General features: G+C 38.9%; 1 protein-coding gene across 5 annotated transcripts in view; it reads right to left on the bottom strand.

Annotated features, from left to right (window-relative positions):
- Pcdh15 (protocadherin related 15) overlaps positions 1 to 26806 on the bottom strand; it is a 1075820-nt gene that overhangs the window by 489032 nt on the left and 559982 nt on the right. For all 5 annotated transcript variants that reach the window (XM_045137141.1, XM_045137139.1, XM_045137140.1 and 2 more), the window contains exon 4: positions 13684 to 13783. The gene's annotated coding sequence lies outside the window, so the exon portion shown is untranslated. The remainder of the gene's footprint in view (positions 1 to 13683; positions 13784 to 26806) is intronic.

Raw genomic sequence — 26806 nt, forward strand, 5'->3', positions numbered from 1 at the left:
TGCCATTATCAAAGGAGGTGGGAATAGAGTAACTTTTATATTCAAGTTCTAAGTATACTCTGGATGTTTAAAATTCTGTAGAATAAATAACCTAAATACCTTAAAGGGAACCTCAAATTAGACTTTGATGGACCACAACCTAAACATTATATAAATATATGGCTTTAATTACAAAGTCAAAAAAGTGGACTTGGAAGAAATGTATTTAACTAACAAGAAGTAATTCCTCAAATAGTTCAAAATAAGAAAACAGTTTATTAAAGAACACAATCTCTAGATCAATTATGTTGACAGTAAATGTTCTTTTACTTTTAGGACAAAGTAAGTTATAGGACAAGTTCTGTTTGTTAATTATCTACAAAACATCTACTTCAAGAGCCAGGCATGGTGGCTCGCGCCTTTAATTCCAGCACTCGAGAGGCAGAGGTAAGAGGATCAGCTGAGTTCGAGGCCATCCTGAGACTACATAATGAATTCCAGGTCTGCCTGGGCTAGAGCAAGAACTTACCTTGAAAAACCAATAAATAAATAAATAAATAAATAAATAAATAAATAAATAAACTTCATAATCTACCAATAAATAATATTAATAGATAATAAAGAAACAAATGAATAGATAAACAACATGTCATTGGCAGTTAAAAGGTAATTAAAAGCAAAATTAAATTCAAGTTTCTTCAAGTACTTTTAGCTATTGAAATACCCAAGAACGTGCTGATATTTTGGTTTGATTTTGGTGATCATATACCACAGAGGATATGTAAGGTCATAGTATATGGATCAATTGAAGTTTCAAAAGTGCTTTTACACATTTTCCTGGAAGCAAGCTGAAAATCATCAATGATCCCACTTTTGCAGATACTTTGTGTTGTTGAACTTTCACGTGAGTCCTTTTCATGGTAGTGTGTAAGTTCATACCTGCATTCTTAAATTGCCTTTTTCTTCCAAAAAATGAGTGTCTTTTCATATATTGACTGCTCAGTGCAATAAACCAATGTGGAAAATCTAGTTTGAGTCCAATTTTCTGCAAGGATAGTGTGCCATTTTCTTATCTAGTTTCTGCATCTCTATTTTTCATTGTTTTTCTTCTCTGTCTTGTGTAATGTGGTATGTAGCATGTATGTGTGGGTGTATGTGACCTTGTGGCACCCTATGTGCACACCTGCATCAGGATACATATGCCTGTGGTGGCTGGAGCAGAACACTGGATGCCCCTTTCCATTGGTCTTTGGCCAATTTTTATATGACCTGGAGCCTTGAAATGAAACTTGCTGCTTTCATTAGCTCTTTTAATTCTATCTGTGCTCAGCCAGAGAGCTATGAGACCAGGGTTACAGAAAGGTGAGGCCTTATACAACTGCTTCTGTCAGTTCAGAGGGCTCTCAGGCCTCCTCAGGCTCTCATGCTTGTACAGGGAGTGGTTTTTAACCTCTTAGCCATCTCTTCAGTTCTCTACATATCTTTTTTTTTTTTAAATCTGATTTTATTTTATTTTTCTCAATTTTTAAAACATTTTCCATAATTATAAAAAATATCCCATGGTAATACCCTCCTACCCCCACTTTCCCCTTTGAAATTCCATTCTCCATCATATCCCTTCCTCATTTCAATAAGTCTCTCTTTTATTTTGATGTCGTGATCTTTCCCTGCTTTTATGATGGTCTTGTGTAGGTAGTGTCAGGCACTATGAAGTCATGGATATCAAGGCCATTTTATGTCTGGAGGGAGCACTTTGTAAGGAGTCCAACCCTTCCTTTGGCTCTTACATTCTTTCTGCCACCTCTTCCACATTAGACCCTGAGACTTGGAAGGTGTGATCGAGATGTTACTCGGTAACATCAAATTTTGGTAGGGGTACTGTGTAAGAAAGAAGAATGATGAAGACAAATAATACTGTAAGGGTAAGTGGTTTCCCATGCAAATATGAACCATTTCACATAGAATTTCACGTAAAATTATTATCATGATGGGTAAAACAGTTTATTTGAACTGATAGGCAGTTGGGTATTATTGAAATAGAGGTAGAATAAGAATTGCAGAATTATATTGCAGAGGTAATGTTGGCCCCAATAGGACATGGATTTTTGTAATAAATTTAGCATAAGCTAAGAGAAAATAGACACACTCACATCACTCTAAATATTGAAAGTAACCTAACAAGATATTATTGTTAAAGATAAATTGGAAAAAAAAAAGACAGACCCCATCAGAGAGGAATATTTTAAGAGAGATGCCATTCAGGAAGCTGATGCTTTTGCTCAATTGAGGGGCAACTATGTCCTGATTGAGGGAGAGGTATTATGAACTGAAACACAAAATATATTTAGAACATTGATTCAAGCCATGTTTTCATATCCATCCAAACTTTGTCTAAGTTTTTTTTTAACATAATACCACTTGTTAGAGATAAATTAGACTGCATCTGAAAGAATAGATCATTGTGAAACAGGGGAAAGTACACAGGGTATAGACCCAAAGTACAGACATAACTAGTCAGGCGTGTCCTGAGGAAGAATACCATGTTCAAAGGGATTCTTGATGGTGAGCAGTGAGTTAAATAAATAAGGCAGAGGGTAGTCTGCTCTAGCAGCAGGGCCACAGGGGCAAATTAAGGCATTCATCAAAGGTGATAGATCTTTTATATGAACTGTAAGCAGTTCCCCATCATGAGTACATAAACAAAAAGATGTAGTGTACATGAAAATATAGCTGGAAATAGCTGAGAATTATTACATAGAGGAAGTCAATGTGGAGCCAAGCTTCTATTAAGTAAAAGGAGATCAGTCCATTTCTTTATTGTGCATTAATTACTATAGCAACAAGGCTGAAGGTGGATTTCAGAGGTGTAAGAAATAAAACAAAGGGGCATAGTTTGTATTTGATATTCAGTACACCCAGTGAAGTGGCAAACTCAGGTTGGAACACAGTAAACACATTAAATCTTAACATAGCCACTTTTAAAAAATATTTTATTTTTATTTATTTATTTGAGAGAATACGAGAAAGGAGAGAGAGAGAGAATGGTGTACTAGGGCCTGCAGCCAATGAAACAAACTCCAGACACATGTGCTACCTTGGGTATCTGGCTTCAGGCTTACTTGGGCCTGAAGAATCAAACCTGGGTCCTTTGACTTTATAGGCAGGCACCTTAAATGATAAGCCATCTCTTTAGCCCCAAGAATTTTTTTTTTTTCCAAGAGGATTAAATACATACAATGTGCAGGAGAGTTTTATTTATTTATTTAGCTAAAAAAAACTTATAATGAACAGGTATTTAAGTGCAGAATAAAAGACTGGTGAACTCCATGGTTGTGTTTCAACCAACATATATATATTTGTATATAATTTATTAATTTATTTGAAAGTAGAGAGATACAGAAAAAGAGAGAAAGAGAGAGAGAGAGAAAACACATGGGTGCTTCAGGGCCTCCAGGCACTGCAAACAAACTCCAGGTGCATGTGGTGCTCTGTGTATCTGGCTTATGTGTGTACAGGGGAATTGATCCTGGGTTGTTAGGTTTTGCAGGCAACCACCTTAACTGCTGAGCCATTTCTCTAGCACTTAACCAAATTTTAAGGTTGTTTTATTTACTTGTTTATCTTTTCAAGTCAAACAAGGGTATGCTAGAATGTAGTGAAGATACTAAACATAAAGCAGAACTAGATGAGATACTGAGAAGAAGGTATGTGTTATTGTGTTGTCATTTGTTTTCTACTCATATAATCGAATCAAATAAAGTGTGTAAGTGTATTGTGTGTGCTCAGTTGATGAATGTGTGAGAGAGAGAGAGAAAGAGAGAGAAAGACCTTCATTCTCATTCATTGAGTGCCTCCTTGGGCCCAAGCCTCCTGAGAACGAAGCCTTATATTCTTAAAAAGAATTTTTTGGGGCTGGAGATATGGCTTAGCAGTTAAGCCCTTACCTATGAAGCCTAAGGACCCCGGTTCCAGGCTCGATTCCCCAGGACCCACGTTAGCCAGATGCACAAGGGGGCGCACGCATCTGGAGTTCGTTTGCAGTGGCTGGAGGCCCTGGCGTGCCCATTCTCTCCCTCTCTCTGTCTCTCTCTGTCTCTCTCTGTCTCTCTCTCTCTCTCTCTGCCTCTTTCTCTCTCTGTCACTCTCAAATAAATTAAGAAAAAAGAATTTTTTGTATCAACAACTAAGTAACAAGAGATAATTAATCCAACTCTTAATTTTTTTCTGAAAAATATTTGAACACATAATAATCAGGATATAATTATAATTTAGAATTAGAAATGTCACTGGCTGTGGAATAACATACTTTTGTTAATATTTCTGAAAAATAATGTCTACTTAATTAGTTGTATTAGTATAATAAAATAGCTAGCACAGAATACTTTTTCAAATTTTCTGCTTAACTAGGAACAGGAAACTCACACATTTTAGAAATCATAGAGCTAAATTATGTTAAGGGAAGCTCTGAAAATAAAACTAATTCCTCTGCATTATCAATACATCTGATGGACATTCTTATGACCTCAACTTCATAACAATGAAAATGTTAATTTATTGGTTTGCTGTTTCTTTCTCATTTTGTTTGTTATCATAGCCAGGAATTTATATGAGTTATCTAGATTACCTCTCATTTTATTACTTAACTATTAATTTATTTTCCTTTATTTACTCATTTATTGTATCAGGAATTAAACGTATTCCTCATACATACTATACAAGTAATGTTACACCAAGCTACACACCCAGCCTTCGTTTTTACTTTTTTTTATATTGAGATATTATCTCACTAAATTGCCCAGGCTTTAGGTTCACTCTTTAGCCCAGGTAGGCCTTGTATTTTCAATTTTCCTGCCTAAAAATTCCAAGTAGATAGCTGGGATTATAGGCATCTGCTAGGAGCCCTGGCCTTCTTCTCATATTTTATTAACTTTTATAATGTCAGTATTCTTACAGCTAGGCTGTTAACTCTCCTAATTAAAATATATTAGCTTTGACTTTTAAAGCAGTCAGTATCATCCCTGTTTATGGTATTATAAATTCTTTCTTTTTGTGTGTGTGTGTGTATGAAAGAAAGAGAGAGAAAGAAAGAGAAAAAGAGAAACAAAGAAAAGGAAAGGAACCACTTTCATTGGTGATTTGTTTAAATGGATATTTCATAACTGTTCCTTCAAATAATCAGTTTTAGTAATAATTACTAAATTAAATAATTACTGAATTAAAATATTTGGAGCAAACACTTGTTTTTGCTATGAAATTGAGAAGTTTTTTTTTTTTTTTTTTTTTTTAATTGGGCTAGGAATCATGTTATGGAGTACCTTGCATTGGAAGGATTACTCTAGATTAAATATCAAAACATGAATTATTCTCGGTCAAATATTAAAACATCATGAAGGAGAGAAAGAGAAAATATGGTTAATGAGATCACTGGTGCAGTTGCAAAGGAGTTATAGCTCCTAATATCATAGCATAGCAGAATAAAATGCTTAAATGAAATTGTCATCCTTGGAGATAGGAATTGTCTCTCCAAGTTCTGCACTGATGCTTGATCTCCAGATGGTGGCACTGTTTAGGCATGTTCTAGAAAGTAGATGGGCCTAATTGGAGGGAGTAGTCAGGGTAACATGCCTTTGGAGGATATTCTTGATCTACATCCCTATCTCATTTTGGACTTCCAGTTTACCATCAGGAGAAGAGTATACATCCTCCGACATGCCATGGTCTCTGAGTCAATGGTGTTGAGCTACCAGGGGCTGAACCCTCTAAAAGTACAAGACAATATAAATCTTTCCTCTTTGACATACATAAAAAAAGAATTTCAGTTGTTTATGTTGGGTAGTTTGAGATATAAATAAGAAAAATTATACTAACAATGGGTTTGTTATTTCAAAATATTAGACAGAATTTTTAATATTCTATCTCAAAGAAATGATAGATGTCTGAGGTTACCAATATTCCAAGTATTGCATATTCATACAAATATTTGAATACTATACTGTACCTAAATAAACATACATGATTACAAATGCAGTTAAACATGAAAGTGAATATTTTTTAAACAAAAAAGAAGGAAAAAGAAAACAGTTTCCAGTGTAGAAATTATTCATCCCTTCTTTTCTTTCCCAGTGAGAGTCATTTTTAAGCAGTCAAACAAATACTCTGATAATAAACTCATCAGTGTCTAAAATTTAAATATATCTTATAATAAGTGAGGTTTTTTTCCCTTTTTCTTTTCAGTAAATGAATGAATTGTATTCATGACTCCAGTAGCCCTCACAGTCCTTGCATTCATTAAAGTGCTTAAATTGTAAGTAAGTAAATATCCATTTCAAAAACCCTGAATGAATCTGATTCTGCCTTACTTTTATTTTCTCTGAAGTGTCTAGGGATTGATATTAATACTAGATATACTAATAGCACTTCCCTTAAATAAGAGACTTAAATAAGAAGGAGTCCTTAACAGAATTCATTACTCAGAGTTTTAAGCTTTCCTAATTACATATTAGGAAATTACCACCTGAATAAAAGGAGTACCTGAAATTATTAACATGACCCCTCAAAGGAAAAGTAGGGTAATCTTTCTTGTAATGCCCTCCTTCTAAGGCCTCTCCATGCAGGGCATCTCAGTTTTCCTAGGGATTAGTGGTTGTCTCCAAAGACTGCAAACACTAAGAATCAGTAACTGCTTCTCCTTTCAAAATTAGCCATGCTTAGTTTAATGCAACTTAAAAGCAGTGAGGATATAACTCCTGCCACTGGTTAAATTTCCTCTATGCATACTGTGTAAACCATTACTTAAGGGTTTTTTTTTAATCATAACACTGGTCTATTTTTGGCCTATTCATTAACTATTACAGGCCCCAGAAACTAACAACATCATTAATGACCACAGACTAAATTTAGGATGCTTTAACAAAAGGATCTTGAATTATGCTTATTGCTTCACTCCAATCCAGCACCTTCTCATCAAAAAGAAGACGTGAAACAGGAGTGCTTCCCTACTGGTCCTGGAAAAAATGCTTAGCCAAGAATATAATGAAGCGGGCTGGAGAGATGGCTTAGCGGTTAAGCGCTTGCCTGTGAAGCCTAAGGACCCCGGTTCGAGGCTCGGTTCCCCAGGTCCCACGTTAGCCAGATGCACAAGGGGGCGCATGCGTCTGGAGTTCGTTTGCAGAGGCTGGAAGCCCTGGCGCGCCCATTCTCTCTCTCTCCCTCTATCTGTCTTTCTCCCTGTGTCTGTCGCTCTCAAATAAATAAATAAAATGTTAAAAAAAAAAAGAATATAATGAAGCATCTGCTCATGTTAGTGGGAAAAAATAATCAAAAGCATGTAAAATGTAAAGAATTAATCTTGCTTTTTCTTTAAAAATATTTTATTTATTTATTTAATAGTGATAGAGAGTGAGAAAGAGAGCAAGACACTGGGTTCACCAGGGCCTCTAGACTTCTTTGGACCTTTTGTTTAGTTATTTCATTTCAACTTTATGATCAGGAGTAGGATGATGTAACTCATGGTACAAACCAGAGTGTCTTTTGGGAATAGAAGGATGTGCTGGTAATAACAGCACAGAAACATGAACTGGATTAGTTTGGGAATATCAGGACATGCCCTAATTGTTTATATTGGCATGATAAAATACACTCTAAGACCTGACAGTGTACAAGCAATGTAGATAGGCATGGCTTAGGTTTCTTTGAACATTCACTGGCTTTCTCACTTGATTTTGAGTCTGCTAAGGGAATAAGAGGGAGCCTATTTTTCTCCCTCAGGCTGTCCATAATGCTGATGGATCTGGACAAGTCAGAGATATTCCCAGGAGCACACTAGAAGGACCAATGAACATCTACTTTTCACTCCAAAGAAGGAAATCTGCTTTCCTCTGAAAGTTCAAGTTATGCAAAATATCATGAAGCATTGTTAAGGATGCCTGATTCCACTATGTTCTAAATAATAACAGTATGACTGAATGTCATGTTGTCCTCTTTCATACATTTAATCAGACATATGTGCACATATTTTTACAATTGTTATTTCAAAATATTAGACATTTACGATTTGAAAACAAGTACATTTTCTGATTGAAGGAAAGTGTTACCGTAAGCTCTTTTAGTCTATATATACTTTAACAAATAAGGGATATATAAGAATTGGAAGTGTATCATCTATCACTTTATAAAGAAAATCAATAGAATCTGAATTAGTTATAGACACAGCCCAACATTTCTCTAAAATGTTATCTCTAAAATATCAATGGTCTCCAGGTTGCATTTTTTTTCTGCTTTTAAATACAGAAGCCTAAATTCCTTATATGAAAACTTAATTAAAATATACAGGTATTTATAAATTATGCAACTTTTCCTTTATTTGAAAATTTATTATCATTGTGAAACTTAAAAAAATTCTTAAACTTTGGATTGTATTCACCAAAATGTAAATTTATAATTCTCAAATATTAGAAATAGCTAACATTATAGTAAATTATTTTTCAATGCAATTTTCTCCATTTCTGTAATAAGTTATCACAGTTTGGTTTTCAAAAATTTTAAAAAAAATTTTTGTTTAATTTTATTTATTTATTTGAGAGCTACAGAGAGAAGGAGCAGAGAGAGGGGGAGAGGGAGAGGGAGAAGGAGACAGAGAGAGAGAGTGAGAGAGAGAGAGAGAAAAACAGAGAGAGAGAGACAGAGAGAGAATAGGCACGCCAGGGCTTCCAGCCTCTGCAAATGAACTTCAGATGTGTGTGCCCCTTTGTGCATCTGGCTAACGTGGGTCCTGGGGAATTGAGCCTTGAACTGGGGTCCTTAGGCTTCACAGGCAAGCGCTTAACCACTGAACCATCTCTCCAGCCTGGTTTTCAAATTTTTGATCATACATATTATTTGTATTTCTGCAATGTTTAATGTTGTTTGGCTCTTCTGCCTATTACAATAAAAATATGTAGTCAAAATTGTTGAATTTGGAAATGCCCACAAATGCATCATCAACATAGTGTCAAGAAATTATGGCTTGTGAGGATATCTTACTTGATTGGGAAGAATATAGAGATTAATAGTTTTCTTGTTTAAAAGAATATCATTAAATCACCTAATATTTTCTTCCCTAATGGAATGGTCTCAGGGAATGCATGGAAAATAGTCCTGTGTACATTACCCAGAACCCATCACTCAGACCAGGGAAAGGAAAAAGGACTGAGTTCTGGCACACATTTAGGCCCAGAAGAAAAATTTGTTCATTAAGTTCAGACAAACATTTTAGTACTTGTTGTTTTAAGAAGAGACTTAGATAATTAGGCTTCAATCCACGTTTTGCAATTTTAACAGCTGCAACACAACAATAGAACTGTTAGGCCAGGCATGGTGCTGAGTACCTTTAACCCAGCACTGAGGAGGCAGGGTTAGAAAGGTCGCTGTGAGTTCCAGGCATGGTTTTAACCCAGCACTGAGGAGGCAGGGTTAGAAAGATCACTGTGAGTTCCAGGCATGGTGCTGAACAACTTTAACCCAGCACTGAGGAGGCAGGGTTAGAAAGATCACTGTGAGTCCCAGGCATGGTGCTGAGCACCTTTAACCCAGCACTGAGGAGGCAGGGTTAGAAAGGTCGCTGTGAGTTCCAGGCATGGTGCTGAACAACTTTAACCCAGCACTGAGGAGGCAAGGTTAGAAAGATCACTGTGAGTCCCAGGCCAACCTGAGGGGACATAGTGAATTTCTGATCAGCCTGGGCTAGAGTGAGACCCTACCTCAAAAAAAAAAAAGGAAAAGTTATATGTAAATTTGTGGAGAGATAATGATAGGTAAATACATATTTGATGTAGGATCGTGAAAAATGACAGTACTGCAGATAACATACCAGGATATAGTTCATATTTATAACAGGAACAAGATATGTCTACTTTTCAATTCTTCTGTGATGGAACAAGGGAAAATTACCAAGTTTCTGGGAAGAAGGCTGGAGGCTATTATGGCAACCTGCTTCCTGCCCAAGGACATGAGGCCAGCCAGTCTTGCTTGCTAAAGTTAAGAACTGCACATATCTAGTTTTGGAATTTCTCCCTTGCAGACCACTTCCTCATCTCCTTGTGCAAATTTCAACTACTAACGGCTACATATCTGCTTCTGAAATGCTCACTTGCCTACTTTCTTGGTTTCGCTTGCTGCAGAAACTAAATTTGAAGGACACCCACTGCTGGGGGCCAGAGACTTTCTGGAGCTATCCTGACTATGGGCCATGTCTGAATAAATCTCCTCCTTTCCACCCAGTTTGTTCAGGGTCCCTTTCCAGGCAGCCCAGGACTATTATGCCCTGTACCAGAGCCAGGCCTGGGGGGAAGATGAGATCAGGGCAGATGTCCAGACAAGGTAAGGGCCCCCAGGGAAACTAAAAATTGGGAGCCGGCACAGGCTTGATCACCCTACAGGAGATTGAATCTGAAGCCTTAATGCTGTACCAAGGTCAAGTTAAAATAGGAATTTAATGTGGGAATGTGTAACTTCCAGGTGAAAGGTGATTGAATGTGTGAACGGGTTGTAGGGTTCCATGGCCTTGCAGCTAGGGAATCTGATTGGGCCCATATCTATGGTGCCACCGAAAGCTGTTTTACCTCAGTGGGCACTCACCACCTCCTTATCAGAGGGGTTGACCAGGCCCGTGGTTTATACAGGAGGCTGTATGGTAAGACATCCTTAAGCTTCCTCCAGGGGTCCGGCCATGCGGGCATCAGCTTGAGGGAAAGACCCCTTCTCCTCTCCTCACTTATTACACAGAGTTAGGCACATACAAAGGCTCCATTAGGGCATCCCTGCTTCATCACAGCGTGGGCTCCACACACTTCCCGTGCCAAAGCCACTTTCCCGGCTCCGCCATCTGTGCTACAGACCATACTTAATAATTTCAAGTGGGGATTTTCCCTTGACTATGGGCTCAAGGTGAAACATTCTAAATTGAACACTATCTGAACTTGACTGGCCAGCGTCCCATGTCAGATGGGCATTGGACAGAACTTTGGACTTAATCCCTCGTTAGCAGGGTCTGAGAAATTTGTTTGGGAACTCCAGTACAGCAACTCATAGTATTTCCTGGTCAGGGCCCACCCCCTCATCCCCTGCTGGCTCCATTACCAGACCCCAGGCCCCTCGCCTCAAGTTATTGTGGCCGTAAGAAGATCCGAACCTGAATCTATGAAATTGAAACCAGCCCTGCTCCAGACTGTGACAGATGAGAACACAGCTCCACCTCCCTCCAGGCCCCAGAGACCTGTGTGGAACAGCTCCCCCTGCCCATCAGCCAACTGAAGATCCTTTTGTCTCTCTGATCAGCTAGTGCCAGCCCTGGCTTTCTACCTAAAAGTCCCTCCAGAAGCAGCTTGGGTGCTACTGCCTACCTACAATGGGGTCCCTCCCTCACCTGTGGCCAACCGAAATCCAGGGAAGGACCCATGCCTTCTGCCTGCCTGGGAGATGCCAGGCCCGTCCCTCCAGCGAGACCGTGACTCATATACCAATTGGTCAGCAGCTCTCCTGTCAGCACTTCACCACCACGGATATCTTGAACTGGTGACAGCGCACCCCACCTTACTCCCAGAAACCTCAGACCATGATAGACTTGCCATCCTCCATTATGAAAACACACAGGTCAACCTGGGAAAACTGCCGCTTGCTACTGACCACACTGTGACTCTGTAGAAAGGCAGCGAGTCCTCCAGGTTGAGAGAATATGGCTTGCTGCACAGGCTCCAGCTCGGACAATGACTCCAGAGGGCTATGCAAACGATACCCTGACTAAAGTTGAGCCAATTACAGATGTGGGGCCCAGTTTCTCAACCAGATGAAAAAGCTTTTCTTGAAGGGGACAAAGCAGGAGCATGAAGGACCACCAAACTGATATGAGTGTGCAAAGTGATCCAGGGAGAATGAGAGCCTCATAGCCAGTTTTATAAGAGATTTTGTTACGCATACCACAGGTACACACAGTTTGATCCAGAGGCCCCTGAAAACCTGTCAATGGTGAATACAGTCTTGGTAACTCAATCAACCTACAAAGTGAGATGCAAGTTGCAGCACCTGGAAGGGTTTTCAGGAAAGAACATAAGTGAAATTCTTTTTATTTATTTATTTGAGAGAGACAGACACAGAGAGAAAGACAGATAGAGGGAGAGAGAGAGAATGGGCGCGCCAGGGCTTCCAGCCTCTGCAAACGAACTCCAGACGCGTGCACCCCCTTGTGCATCTGGCTAACATGGGACCTGGGGAACCGAGCCTCAAACCGGGGTCCTTAGGCTTCACAGGCAAGTGCTTAACCGCTAAGCCATCTCTCCAGCCCAAAATTCTTGAAATCACTTCCAAGTTAATTGCCAACAGAGAGGCTGCCACCTGGAAGATTGAGGACAGAGGAGGCGAGAGGAGGGCTCCAGTGCTCTCAGTTTCCATGAAATGGGCCCTAGACACCAGGAGACTCAGGGCAGAAACATGGGAAAGAGGGTAAAACAGCCCCCTTAGGCAATGATCAGCACTCACTCAAAGAGCAGAGGCCATTGGAAGAGCGAATACTCAGAACAGAAGGAAGGAGCAAGCATTCCCAGGAAAAGACACCAGGAGAGGGATACATTCAAATCTGCAGTAGTCACAGCTTCCCAGTAGGTCCCTAACACTGAGAGCCTGGATTGGGATTCTGAATCAGACTGTGGATGACTGGGCTTACTTGTGATTGGCCTCAGGAGCCCATGCTCAGAATTAATCTGGGGGAGCCAAACCATGGACTTCATTTTGATCACTGATGCAGCCATCCCTACTGTAACCATTCCCAATGGAAGAATCAACAAAGACTATGTCACCATCAAAGGAGCAACACGGACCACCAAGAAATATCAGTTCTATGAATCTGCAACATTGCTCAGGAGGCCACCAGTCTGTCATTAATTACTGCATTTGCCTGAGGACCCGGGACCTCTACCAAGGAGAGGCTTACTATCTAAACTGGGCAATACAGTGAGCATGGACTTTGATCCCATGACCAGCCCCAAACCCCTGCCTGTACTGACACTGGAAGTCTACCCAGAAAGGGATTGGAGGCTTTACCTGGAGACAAAAAGGGAAAGACTCAGGATGCCTCAAATATTAACTGGTACCTGGAACAGTTTCCCTAGGTCTGGGACATATGAGAAGGAATTGACCTTGCCATGGACCACCCACTAATAATGGTGACACTAAAACCAGCACCACTCTGGTAAGGAAAAAACAATACCTGATTTCCTTGGAAGACTGGCTTGGGATACCCCCACAACAAAAGACTCACTGTGGGGGAGAGTGCTCAAGGACAAGAGATATTTATGAGAAATCCAACCTTCATGGAACATACCCTTTCTACCAGTGAAGAAGCCAGAGACCAATAATCATGGGCCAGTCCAAAACCTCTGTAGGGTCAACAATGCCACTGAGACCCTGAACCTGGTGGTCTCCAAGCCTTATACTTTGCTGAGACTGATTGCCCCAATGGCTGCTGTGTTCACTTGCCTGGATTTGAAGGATGCCTTCTTCTGCATGAGGTTAGCAGAAATAGGCCAGCCCCTGTTCGATTTTGAATGGGAAGACCCAGAGACTACTTCAAAGGGGCGATTGACATGGACCCATCTGCCGCAAGGGTTCAAAAACTCCTTTGTCGAAGCCTCCCCCACTCCCCCCCCCCCCCGCCAACAATGGCAAAGGACTTACAAAACAGCTGACCTTCTAGGGGCACCATCTTGTAGTACATTGAGAATCTATTGCTGTCAGCTCCCACAAGAGAAGTCTGTGAGAAGGGCTGCTGCATTTCCTACAAAAGGCAAGATATAAGGTCTCTGAGAAGGCTCAGTTCTGTCAGGAGGAGATCACCTACTTAGAATATCACCTCAGCAGGGGACAGAGGAGGTTAGAGGAAAACACAAATGAGTTATTATCTGGTACCCCTGCCCCAAAACTAAGAAAAAACTTGTAGAGCTCCTAGAGGCAGCCAGGATCTGATAACTCTGGATTCCAGAATTCCCTAGCGTTTCCCAGTCTCTTCACAGTGCCCTCTGAGGACCTAGTACAGACCAACTGAAAGGAGGAAGGGAATGCCTTCGACCAACTCAAGAACAGTCAAGTGAGACTGCTGCATTGACAGTCCCAAGACCAAGGAGCAACTGAAAATCCTGAAGGCTGGGTAATCCCTTCAGATGGGAAACTAATAGTCTCAAGGGGGAAACTGCACCCAGCCTGGTCCAATAAGCCCATCAAGTCACTGGGAAAGACAGCCTTGCACAACCTGTTGTAAAGATACCTGATGGTCCCAAAATTGTCAGCTTTAGCACAGCAGAGCAGCAGAGCCTGCCTGTGGTGTGCACAACATAACCCCAAGCTGGAGCCCCAGGACCCTTTGGTGCCACAAAGATGGGGATCCTATCCTTTTGAGCATCTAGAAGTGGACCTCATGGACATCCAGCCCAGTAAATGACATTGGTACTTGCTAGTTGTAGTCTGCACCTTTCCAGGCTGGGTACAAGCCTTCCCTATAAGCACAGAAAAAGTGCAAGAAATGTTCTGCATTCTGTCAGAGAAATTACTCTGCACTTTGGGGTACCAATGCATACCTTTTATCAGCAGGATTGTTCAGCAGGTGTCCAAAGTGGTGAGCCTAGCTTGCAATCTACACATGCTGTATCATACCTACTTCTTGGGCCAAGTCAGGAGAATGGACTGGCCCTTGAAGACTACAATGGCCAAACACTGCCAGGAAACAGGCCTTCCTTGGCCAGAAATTATTCTGCTTGTCCTGTTCAGAATACACCACACATTTAGAAAATGGGGATTTTCCCCTTTTGAAATTTTGTTCAGGAATCCTCCCTGACTGCTCCTGAGAGACTGTGGGGACCTCTGGAAGTACAAACTAACCCCCAGAAGTTCTTAGAGGACTTAGTCAACCGTGCAAAGGAAATTGCTGGACATTTAAATCTGTGTCCTCCCCTCATGGCTCAAGACCCCCTACATTCCTGAAACTGAGGAGATTGGGTCTGGGAATAGAGCCTATTCTGGGGAATCTTAGACTCCCAGATGTGAGGGGCCATACCAAGTCATCCTAACCACTCCCTCAGCTCTTAAAGTTGCAGGGCCAAGCTCTGGGTCCATCACACCCACGCAAAGGCAGTCTCTAACTGGACCAAATGAATGGTGGCTGTGCACTCCCAAGCCCCTGGCAGCTGTAGCTCTCCAAGAATAACTGAGTTGAGAATTCTGCTCACCCCTAAATCCTGACGTGTCTGATGACAACGTACATCACAGCTGATGCATCTCTAACCTCGGAAGCTATGTTTACCCAATATTCTGGGGGTCTTGCAGCTGATGCACCCCAGACCTTAGGCCTGTCCCTAATAGCTACCAGTGCTTGTTCAGGGAATGGCATGGCTCTTGTACCATCTCCTTCAGAACAACCACATAGCTAAAGGAGTAAATCAGAACTGTAGTAGAGAAGATAATTACTGGAAAAAGAATTTTTATGATGGGAATGGCTTTACCATATAGAGCAGAATGATAATATTGGAGGGTGCCTGAAGGGTGGGGGCACTGGCTATCATCTGAAACAGTGCGCATATATTGACTTTAGTAGCAGGACAGTGAAAGGAACACCTGACTCCAGACAAGGGCTTCAAAGTACCAAGGTCCTTCCCACAGATAAAAAGGAAGGTGTCCAAACTCTTAATAACCCCATTACATGGAACGCACAGACTGGCATTAATATTAAATGATTGGGAAAGCTGTCAGCCCACCATGATCTTCTGGCTGTTGATAAGACAACAAATTACTATCCTGGTGAGTGGACAATTCCTGAGCCCCTCGACACAAAGAAAACCCCACCAATCAGTCTAGCCCAAGGCCATTTGACCCTGAAATCCCCTCTACTCAAAATGTTGTCCCTAGTAAATGCTAGTCATGAACTTTTTTTTTGAAGTTTGTTGGGTTTAATTTTAGCATAAAGATCACTGCAAAACAATTTTAACCCATTTGTTTAAAAAACATTATACACAATACTACTTCTTTATTATAATACAAATAATTATTTGGTATTAAGCATTCAGAGTATAAAAAGCTAACTTGTTTTTAAAAGCAAGTGGTCAACAAGACAGAAATCAAAATTTTAGGTTTTTGTAATTTTTGGTTTTTCAAGATAGGGTCTCACTCTAGTCCAGGCTGACCTGGAATTCACTCTGTATTCTCAGGGTGGCCTCAAACTCACAGTGATCCTCTTACCTCTGCCTTCTGAGTGCTGGGATTAAAGGCATGCACCACCACACCCGGCTAAATTTTAGTATTTTTAAATAGTTTCTGCATAATTTCCCTACACTTTTGTTAGCACTGTAAGTGTGACCAGCATTACAGCGCTTAATAAGAGTCTAATCTTAGTAAGAGTGAAAAATTAATCAAACAAATGAGCATGAAAAACTGTTAGAAACTGTCATTATCTGAAGCCAATGCCCAAGAATAAGTGCCAACTCCGGAAGATGGAACTGCTAATGAACAGTGTTAAAATCTAGTACAGTGCTTCTCCTGGTGCTAGTTTACCTGTTACCTTTTCAGCCAGCTAAGGCCTGAGGAGCTTTGACTCTAAAGGATGGCTGCCAGCAATCTTGTGCTGAAGGGGGAAGGAAGCCAAGCAGCCATAACTAGAAGAAACAATTTCAGTGACTATGAAAAGTGAAATTTCATACTGTGTTGGTGTTAAAAATAATGTGCCTCTAATACATATTTTCATGTTTATAATTTACAAACATGATTAGGTATTGGGCTACACTTACTTACAAAACGAAGAAAATTGTGCCTGGTTGGACCAGTGTTGCTTCCGTGAATATTTATAGATGACTACACATAGGTCAGTGAATGATAAAATGAATCCTGCACCAGTTTGCAGCCTTGTGTGTGAACTTTAGAATTTGAAATAAGTTGTAAAACAAAATAATGATAGTCACATTTTGAGATTGAATTATTTTTTTCACAAGATAACATAAAGGAATGAAGAAACTATTGTTTAGGGGCTAAACTTAATGTCACCAAATGTGATACATGGTTTCTCTTAATTGCCCAAATTCTTAATGAGTGCATTTAATTTTGAAATGGCATGCATTTTCATTTGGGATTGCTTTGGACAAGATTTTTTTATTGTTTATTGAACAGGTTTATTGGTTGTGGTAAACTGATTTTAATGAAGTTTCCATATGGAAATAACTGAAGTAGAGTATAACACAACTATTATTTTGAGAACATATTTCTCTAAGTTGCTCTATTTAAATGTTTTTTTAGAGGGCAAAAACTTTCACCATGAAAAAGCAAATTCCTCCACCCTGTTATGAAAAATATTTAGTGAGATTTTCATGCAGAATAATAGAAATTTATGTAAAGTGTGTTTGCATCCAAATTTACTCCAGTGAGGTTCATGTTTCAGCAAGTAGCAGGGGTTTTGTTTTGACCTTCAGTCATGATGGCTAGAGTTACCTGTATCTAATGCTAAAGTGGAAGAAAAAACTACCATGCAGTTTAAAGGTGAGCTGGATAAGTAAGTGTGTAGATGTACATGAACATATACTAATGGCAGTTTCTAACAGTTTTTCATGAACCTTTTAAACAGGTAAGTCCCTCTTTGGGAAGAGATTGCTGGTTATGTCTGAGAGCTAGCCAGATCCTAGCTAACACAATAGGAGAAAGTTGCTTAACTGGGCAGCCATTTCAAGTTGTAGGAGAGGCTCAGTGTGTTTTTATCTCAGTGCTCAGAGATAAAAACTGCACCAGGCTGGCCACCAAAACAGTGACCCCCAAGGGAACATATTTGTCTCCCCTAAAGGTATTTGAACTTGTTATTCATAAACAAAATGTAAGCTAGTATTACTATTCCCCAACTTGGATGTGTTCTCAGGAGATAAAATCTGCCAATACTTACAACCCAGGGAGGAAAAACAGAAGAGAGCCCCAGAACTACTGCCCATTTTGTTGGGATTTGCCTTGACAGGAACCTTAGCCATCAGTCCCACCATACTAGGCATCCAACAAGTACAGTATAGTCAACTTTCTAGCCAGATTCAAGAGGACCTGACCATTGCCCAACAGAGAATAGTCACCCTCTAGAACAAAATAGATTCACTGGCAGCAATGGTACAGCAGAACTGGAGAGGACTAGATTGGATTACTGTAGAGAAAGGGGGAATATGTATGTTCCTGTATGAAGAATGTTGCTTTTTTGTCAATCCATCAGGGTTAGAAAGGGAACATGCTAGGCATTTGTCAGAAAGAATGAAGGCTAGGAAAACAATAACAACAACAATATGTACTTATAAGGAAATGGGATGAGTCCTTTGGATATATGCCTAAGAGTGCTATAGCTGGGTCATGTGGTAGATCAATTTTTAGCTGTCTTAGGAACCTCCACACTGATTTCCACAATGGCTAGACCAGACTGCATTCCCACCAACAGTGTAGAAGGGTTCCTCTTTTTCCACATCCCCGCCAGTATTTATGATTATTTGTTTTCATGATGGTAGCCAATCTGACAGGAGTGAGGTGGAATCTCAATGTAGTTTTAATCTGCATTTCCCTGATGACTAGGGATGTAGGACATTTTTTTAGATGCTTATACGCCATTCGTATTTCTTCTTTTAAGAACTCTCTATTTAGCTCCATATCCCATTTTTTATTGGCTTGTTTGATTTCTTATTATTTAACTTTTTGAGTTCTTTGTATATCCTAGATATTAATCCTCTATCAGATATATAGCTGGCAAAGATCTTTTCCCATTCTGTAGGTTGCCTTTTTGCTTTATTCACAGTGTCCTTTGCAGTACAAAATCTTTGTAATTTCATGAGGTCCCAGAGGTTAATCTGTGGTTTTATTGCCTGAGCAATTGGGGTTATATTCAGAAAGTCTTTGCCAAGACCAATATGTTGAAGGGTTTCCCCTACTTTTTCCTCTAGCAGTTTCAGAGTTTTAGGTCTGATGTTAAGGTCTTTAATCCATTTGGATTTAATTCTTGTGAATGGAGGGAAAGAAGAATCTATTTTCATCCTTCTACAGATACATATCCAGTTTTCCCAGCACCATTTGCTGATGAGGTTTTTTTTATTTCTTCAATGAGTATTTTTGGCATTTTTATCGAATAGCAGGTGGCTGTAGTTAACTGGATTTATATCTGGGTCCTCTATTCTGTTCCATTGATCTATGTATCTGCTTTTGTGCCAGTACCATGCTGTTTTTGTTACTATGGCTCTGTAGTATAGGTTAAAATCAGGTATGGTGATACCATCCAACTTATTTTTGTTGCTCAGTATCATTTTATATATTCTGGATTTTTGTGATTCCCAATGAATTTTTGGATTGTTTTTTCTACTTCCATAAAGAATGCCTTTGGAATTTTGATGGGGATTGCATTAAATGTGTAGATTTCTTTTGGTAAGATTGCCATTTTCACAATATTGGTTCTTCCAGACCAGGAACAAGGGATGTTTTTTTCCATTTCCTAGTGTCTTCTGCAATTTCTTGCCTGAGTGTTTTATAGTTTTTATTGTAGAGATCCTTTACTTCCTTGGTTAGGTTTATTCCATGGTACTTCATTTTCTTTGATGCAATTGTGAAGGACTCATCCCATTTCCTTAGAAGTACATGCTCAACCATGTTTATTGCTGCTTAATTCATAATAGCTGAGAAATGCAACTAGCCTAGATGTCCCTCAACTGATGAGTAGATAATGAAGTTGTGGTACATTTATACAATGGATTTCTACTCAATGGTAAAGAAAAATGAAGTTATAAAATTTGCAGAAAAATGGATGGATCTGGAAAGTATTATACTAAGTGAGATAACCCAGGCCCAGAAAGCCAAGTGTCACATGTTCTCGCTCATATGTGGATCCTAGCTACAGGCTTCTGTGTAAGAAGGAAAAACTCAGTAGCAGAGGCCAAGAATCTTCTCTTTTCAGATGGCAGTGACCTTGGGATGACTCATAAGGTATAATAGTGCTGGAAAGAAGTGACTGGAGTACTGTGTTACATCTCGATCCATGGCTCAGGGTCTAATGCAGAAGAGGTGGCAGAAAGAATGTAAGAGCCAAAGGAAGGGTAGGACTCCTTACTATGTGCTCCCTCCAGACATAAAATTGCCTGGATATCCATGACCTCATAGTGCCTGGCACTATCTACACAAGAGCATCATAAGAGGAATAAAAAATCATAACATCAAAATAAAAGAGAGACTGATTGAGATGGGTAGGGGATATTATGGAGAATGAAATATCAAAGGGGAAAGTGGGGAGGGAGGGTATTACCATAGGATATTTTTTTATAATCATGGAAAATGTTAATAAAATTGAGAAAAAAATAAAATGGGTTCTCCAGGGACTCCAGCTGCTGCAAATGAACAGATGTATGTGCCAAAAACAAAACAAAACAAAAAACTCCAAGGTCCACAATGGGAACCTGTTTGGACGATGTGCGGACCTTGGCTTGCACCCTTAGCCGGGCCCTTAACTATGATGTTTTTGGGCTTGATGTTTGGGTCCAGCATACTCAACATTTTATCCTAGATTTTTTTTTTTTCAAAAATTGGATAAAGGCAGTAAAATTACAGGTCAAGAATACCAAAGAATTCCCACAAAATAAGGTAAAATACATCAGATTTTTTTTAAGTTTATTTATTTGCAAACAGAGAGAAGAGAGAGTGGGCATGCCAAGACCTCTAGCCACTACAAATGAACTCCATATCCATGCACCACTTTGTGCATCTGGTTTACATGGGTACTAGGGAATCAAACCCAGGTCATTAGGCTTTGCAAGCAAATGCCTTAGTCACTGAGCCATCTCTCCAGCCCATTTTTTAAAAATATTTTTGCATCAAAAAATAAAATAAAATACTTTGGCATAAACCTAACTGAGGGAGTGAAGGATCTCTACGATGAAAACTTTAAAACACTCAAGTGAGAAGCTGCAGAAGATGCTAGGAAATGGAAAAATATTCCTTGTTCTTCGATCAGAAGTATCAATATTGTGAAAATGGCAATCTTTCCAAAAGCAATTTACACATTTAAGGCAATCCCCATCAAAATTCCAATGGCATTCTTCACAGAAATAGATAAAACAATCCAAAAATTCCTTTGGAATCACAAAAATCCTCGAATATCTAAAATAATACTGAGCAACAAAAATAAGTTGGGTGGTATCACCATACCTGATTTTAACATATACTACAGAGCCATAGTAACAAAAACAGCATGGTGCTGGCACAAAAGCAGATATGTAGGTCAATGGAACAGAACAGAAGACCCAGATGTAAGTCCGTGTAGCTATAGCCACCTGATATTTGATAAAAATGCCAAAAATATTCACTGGAGATAAAACAGCCTCTTCAGCAAATGGTGCTGGGAAAACTGGACATGTATCTGTAGAAGGATGAAAATAGATTCTTCTCTCTCTCCATGCACAAGAATTAAGTCCAAATAGATTAAAGACCTTAACATCAGACCTGAAACTCTGAAACTGCTAGAGGAAAAAGTAGGGGAAACCCTTTAACATTTTGGTCTTGACAAAGACTTTCTGAATATAACCCCAATTGCTTAGGCAATAAAACCACAGATTAACTGCTGGGACTTCATGAAACTGCAAAGATTTTGTATGGCAAAGGACAGTGTGAATAAGGCAAAGAAGCAACCTACAGAATGGGAAAAAACCTTTGCCAGATATACATCTGATAGAGGATTAATAGCTAGGATATAAAAAGAACTCAAAAAGTTAAATAATAAGAAATCAAACAAACCAATTGGAAAATGGCCTATGGAAATAGAGAGTTCTCAAAAGAAGAAATATGGATGACATCAGGTATTATGTAGGTGAAGAAGAGGGAATATGGTGGAATAATGGAAAATTACAAAGTTGCTAGGAAAGAAGCCCTGAGGCTGGCATGGCAACCCTCTTCCTGCCCAAAAACATGAGGCCAGCTAGTCTTGCTTACTAAATATAAGAACTGCACATACTTGTTTTTGGAATTTCTTCTTTGTAACCTCCACCCCATTTCCTTATGTGAATTTCAGGCACTAACTGCCACATATCTGCTTCTCAAACATCCACTTGCCCACTTGCTTGGCTCTGCTTATCACTGAAACTATAAATATGAAGAACACAGTGCTGGGTGCCAGAAATTTTCAGGAGCTATCGACTTCAGACCATGTGTGAATAAACCTCTTTCCCATGCCATTTGGTGTTGGGTCCATTTCTGGATGGGCATCTCCTGTATCACTGCTATGGAAGGCAGAGGTTAATGAGTGAAGCTTGTTATACAGCTGGTAGGTTTTTACTAGAATTTTGAGAGAAATAGCTTAGTGAGAGCAAACTTAGCTCATGTCCTATGAAAAGCACCATTGTGAATAGGAATGAGGAAGTGCTGGGAACTTCTGAGAATCAGAGAGCAGGAAATCTCACCAATTGAGATGAGAAGTATACACTTATACTAAAAAATATATAAAGAACAAACCATCCTATGGGATATATTGTATTGTGATTCATATATTAATTAAAAGTATTGTAAATGAATTTAGATGAACAGTGAACTTCACTATGTAGTAAAACTAATTTGTTTTTTATTTATTATTTTATCTTTTTATTTATTTTTTTGAGCCAGGGTCTCATTCTAGCTCAGGCTGACCTGGAATTCATTATGTAGTCTCAGGGCAGCCTCGAAATCACAGTTATCCTCCAACCTCTGCCTTCCAAATTCTAGGATTAAAGACATTTGTCACCAAGCCCTATTTTTCATTTTATTTTTTTCTTAGGCTGGCCTTGAACTCATTGAGATCCTCCTACCTCTGCCTTTTGGGGGCAGGGATTAAAACTGTGTGCCACCACACCCAGCCTTCATGTCGCCTTACGAGCTCATTTGGGAAGGCCCTTGGTCTGGGCTCTTGGCCCAGTGTGGCCTCCAGGACAGCCTCATTCACTTTTCTTCCCAAGCAGTCAGAGCCTTGATCATCTCACCTTGCTCAAACCTACCCCAGGGGACAGGAGTCCCAAAGGACATCAACACTGGGGCAGTCAAATTTACCCACCCTTCATGCACAGGGCTTGGAACCTTCTAGATGGGGCCTGAAAGACACAATATCTCTGAATGGCCATTGGTCCCTCCCAGTGTGACAGACACAAATGTCACCAAATATATTCAGCCATCCCTTGGGGAAGGAAGCCGCATCAGCCTGGGTGAGAGGAAGGCATCTAGAGAAAGGACACTCCTTACAGACAACTAGCCAGGCATACCAGTAACCCATGGGGAAACCCCAGGGAGCCAGAGGCCAGGACTGAGCATCTTGGGGACCAGGTCCTTGGCTACATGGGTTTCTGTTAGTCCAGGTCACCAGCAGGTGGCTTTCAGAAGGTGAGATCCCAGGCTCAAAAGTTCTGAGCTACTGAGATGGCAAGAAAGAGAGATCCTAGGCAACACAATGTCCATTCCAAGCATGGGGGCTCATGCCTTTAATTCCAGCACCTCAGAGGCTGAGACAGGAGGATCACTGTGAGCTTGAGGCCAGCCTGGGCTACAGTGCTAATTTGTGTTTTATAGCGATATATTGGATGAATGATAGAAAAAAAGTTGGCATCAAAATATAGCTTTCAGTTCTCATATCAAATTATAAATATGTAACTCGTTATGTCACTAAGAATAGAGCATCACAAATCAGTAGCTATAAGGAAAATACACTTGAACTTTCTTCTCAATTCATTGGGGCAAATCTGAAACAATTATTTGTTTAGACTTTATTTTATAGAATTCATTCAATTTGGTATGTATCACTTTGCATTTTGGTTTGTGCGTAGATGAAGTTTCTAAAATATGTTGAAGGGAGTGATTTCAAGTTGTTTGCATTTTATAATTTGCATCAAGGAAAAATTATTCGACACAATTTTCAAAAGTAGTTGCATATGTTGTACTTCAACCTAAAACCATGAACAGAGCAGAAGAGGAACATATTCTAAAAAAGAAAGACTTGTTCTGAATTAAAAACAATACCCTGTTTTTATTACATCTGTATTTCTATTTTTATTATTAGCATAAGGAGTGTTATTCAAATTACTATTATATGCTAATTCTTCCAATCTGAATCTTATGGGTTTCTGAAACTGGTAGTGAGAAAAATAAAGTCTAGATCAATTAACCAGCAAATATTCTACAAACCATGACAGATTTTATAACCCAATTAATATTGTGACTCAATATTATCAATGTCTGCAATGTATCAAAATATCTAAATTATTCATTATGAAAACATTTTTAATATCTCTTGATAAAATAAGTACTTCTAATACACCAGAAATATAACTTTAGTTTGTATTCTATTCCATGGCTATCTTACTTGTGTACATTCAAAAATTCATTATTAAAAATTGTCAAACAAATTTATTTTCCTAGATTTGAGGGAGCAGAACACAATTTTATAAAAAATGTTCAACATTTTCTCAACCAACTTTATGTTGACTTTTGACTTAATGCATGTCAGTATTTTTTTTTTTTTTTTTTTTAGTTTCCTAAGATCTGATCAGCTCATCTTCATTGTGTATCTGTTACTATCAATGAAAGAATGTAATGTAGAATCAACACTTTGCAGTGGAGACTGTCTCAGCATGGAGTTACTTAACCCCTAGGAGACTCAATTTTCTCCTCAGAAACCTTGAACATTTAGCAGCACTGCTTACCTTCAGCTACATTTTTGTCACAATTTCACAAATACATAGGACTTGAAGAGAACAATGTTAGACAGACTAAAAGTGGAACACAGCACAGTAATCAGAGAAGATCTCTTTTGGAGAAGGTGTCACATGTCTGTGAACTGAACTGCTTACCACAAACATTGTTAGTGTCTGTAAATAGCTAACCCTATCACAGCTCCAGTCAACATTTGTTAGACTTAAAGAAATGAGCAGAGGCATGGCAACATACATGAAATAATACAACTTGAAGCACACACTCAACTTTGTGCAGAGCCATGACAACTTCAGACTTGTAGATCCAAGGTCACAGGAACTAATGACAATTATTGTTTTCAAAAAGCCTTAATTTCTGAATCTATAACACTTGGATCTAATTCCAGCATAGGAGTCCTGGATAGTAAAAAGATACACTAAACTCAGGGACATTTTCCAAAGCATTAAAAAAATTACATTGCCTTGCAAAATATTTTAAGAAATCCTTTATATCCATGAAGTATTAGTTCTATGAACAGTGTGTCTAATTTGGGCCATAGAGTTATTCAAGCCAATGAGTAATGAAGTGAGCATTCAAGGCTAATGTTTGATACCACATCCACTGAAGAGTCACCTAAATGACTGAGGAAATGTACCCATATATTTTGAGTTGTATCTCTTATAAAACATTCATATTCATCTTCTTGTTATTATTCTCCAAGTTATTCATAGTTCCAACTATCATAACTTACATTGTATTAGATATTACTAGTAATACTGAGATGATTTAAATTATATTAAAGGAAGTACACCATTTACATTAGATATTATACAGTGCATACATGTGAATTTGCACCCTTGGATTGCAGGGTCCGGGAGCCAATCCCATACAAATGTCGAGAGATAGTTATATGGCCTCTCTCTTTTTCTCTCTGACTCTCTCTTTCATACATAAAAATGAACACATATGTACATGTCATTAGTTAAAAGACAAAATGAATTTTATGGGCTTGCATTCCAAAATAAGACATATCTCACTAATTTTAGGACATTCCAATTCTTAAGGTTCATGAATCACTTTGAAAAAATGATGGTATCAATACTACTACTGCTTTGGGCATTTCTAGTAACATTCTATGAGTATAGATAGTATATTTGTAAATATTATTTAAATTATGTTAGTGGAAGGAAACATTTCAAAGCAAAAAATCTCTGAAGAGAATCATAATATTCTTAGACAAGGAAAGTTTAAATTACAATTTAATGAGACAGATACCACCTTGAGGCATTTGATTTAAGTTTGGTTTACCCAAAATTATAATTTAAAGGTTATTTCTATAATGTAATTGTCCTTTGATGAAGAAGGCAATATACTTTAGTGTTCCTTTGGAAATAATTTATAGGTCTGTTTTACTTTTAATTGTTAAAGAACTCAAAGAGCTGAAGATTGTTGTTTTATAGATTTCTGGGTATACAATTTATGCATTCTAAACTTGAAATGAGAAACTGGTATGGATGGTGTGCATTTTGAAATAACTGTATGTGAGGTACTGAGATGAACAATCTTTTGTTCACATAAGGTACCAACTAGAATTCTGGGAATCCTGATTTCCATGGAGTATTTGCATGTTGGATTTCAACTATCGTAATAATTGTTGCTTATATGTACTGGCTCAGTGTCATAGGTCATTAGTGTATCATTGATGGATATCTGACTGAACTGATGTAGTAGCAGTCATACATATATAATAATACAAGCATCAGGGTGAGATATTCTGTCTTTCTCTTTTTTAAGAAGGATTTGGTCAAGATCAGACTACAGAGAAAGCTTTCTAGGTTGTCAATGCCTTTTCTTCCCCTCACCCCAGTAGACAAATACAGGGTGCCAGTGATAAGCAGTATGTCCTCTCCTAAAATATTAACCAATGATTACAAACATATAGAAAAAAATGGACCACAATCACAGAAAAACCCTGTGACTTTTAGTGAATAACTATTCCCCACAAAATTAAGTACTAGTATAAGGAATCAGTATTGAAAACTGAGAGAATTATATATGGTTATATTTTTTGGGTTAATGTGCACATGTGGAAGTCAGCAGACAAATTCAGATGCCAGTCATA

This window comes from Jaculus jaculus, chromosome 18, assembly GCF_020740685.1.
Source record: "Jaculus jaculus isolate mJacJac1 chromosome 18, mJacJac1.mat.Y.cur, whole genome shotgun sequence".
Classification (NCBI taxonomy): Eukaryota; Metazoa; Chordata; class Mammalia; order Rodentia; family Dipodidae; genus Jaculus; species Jaculus jaculus.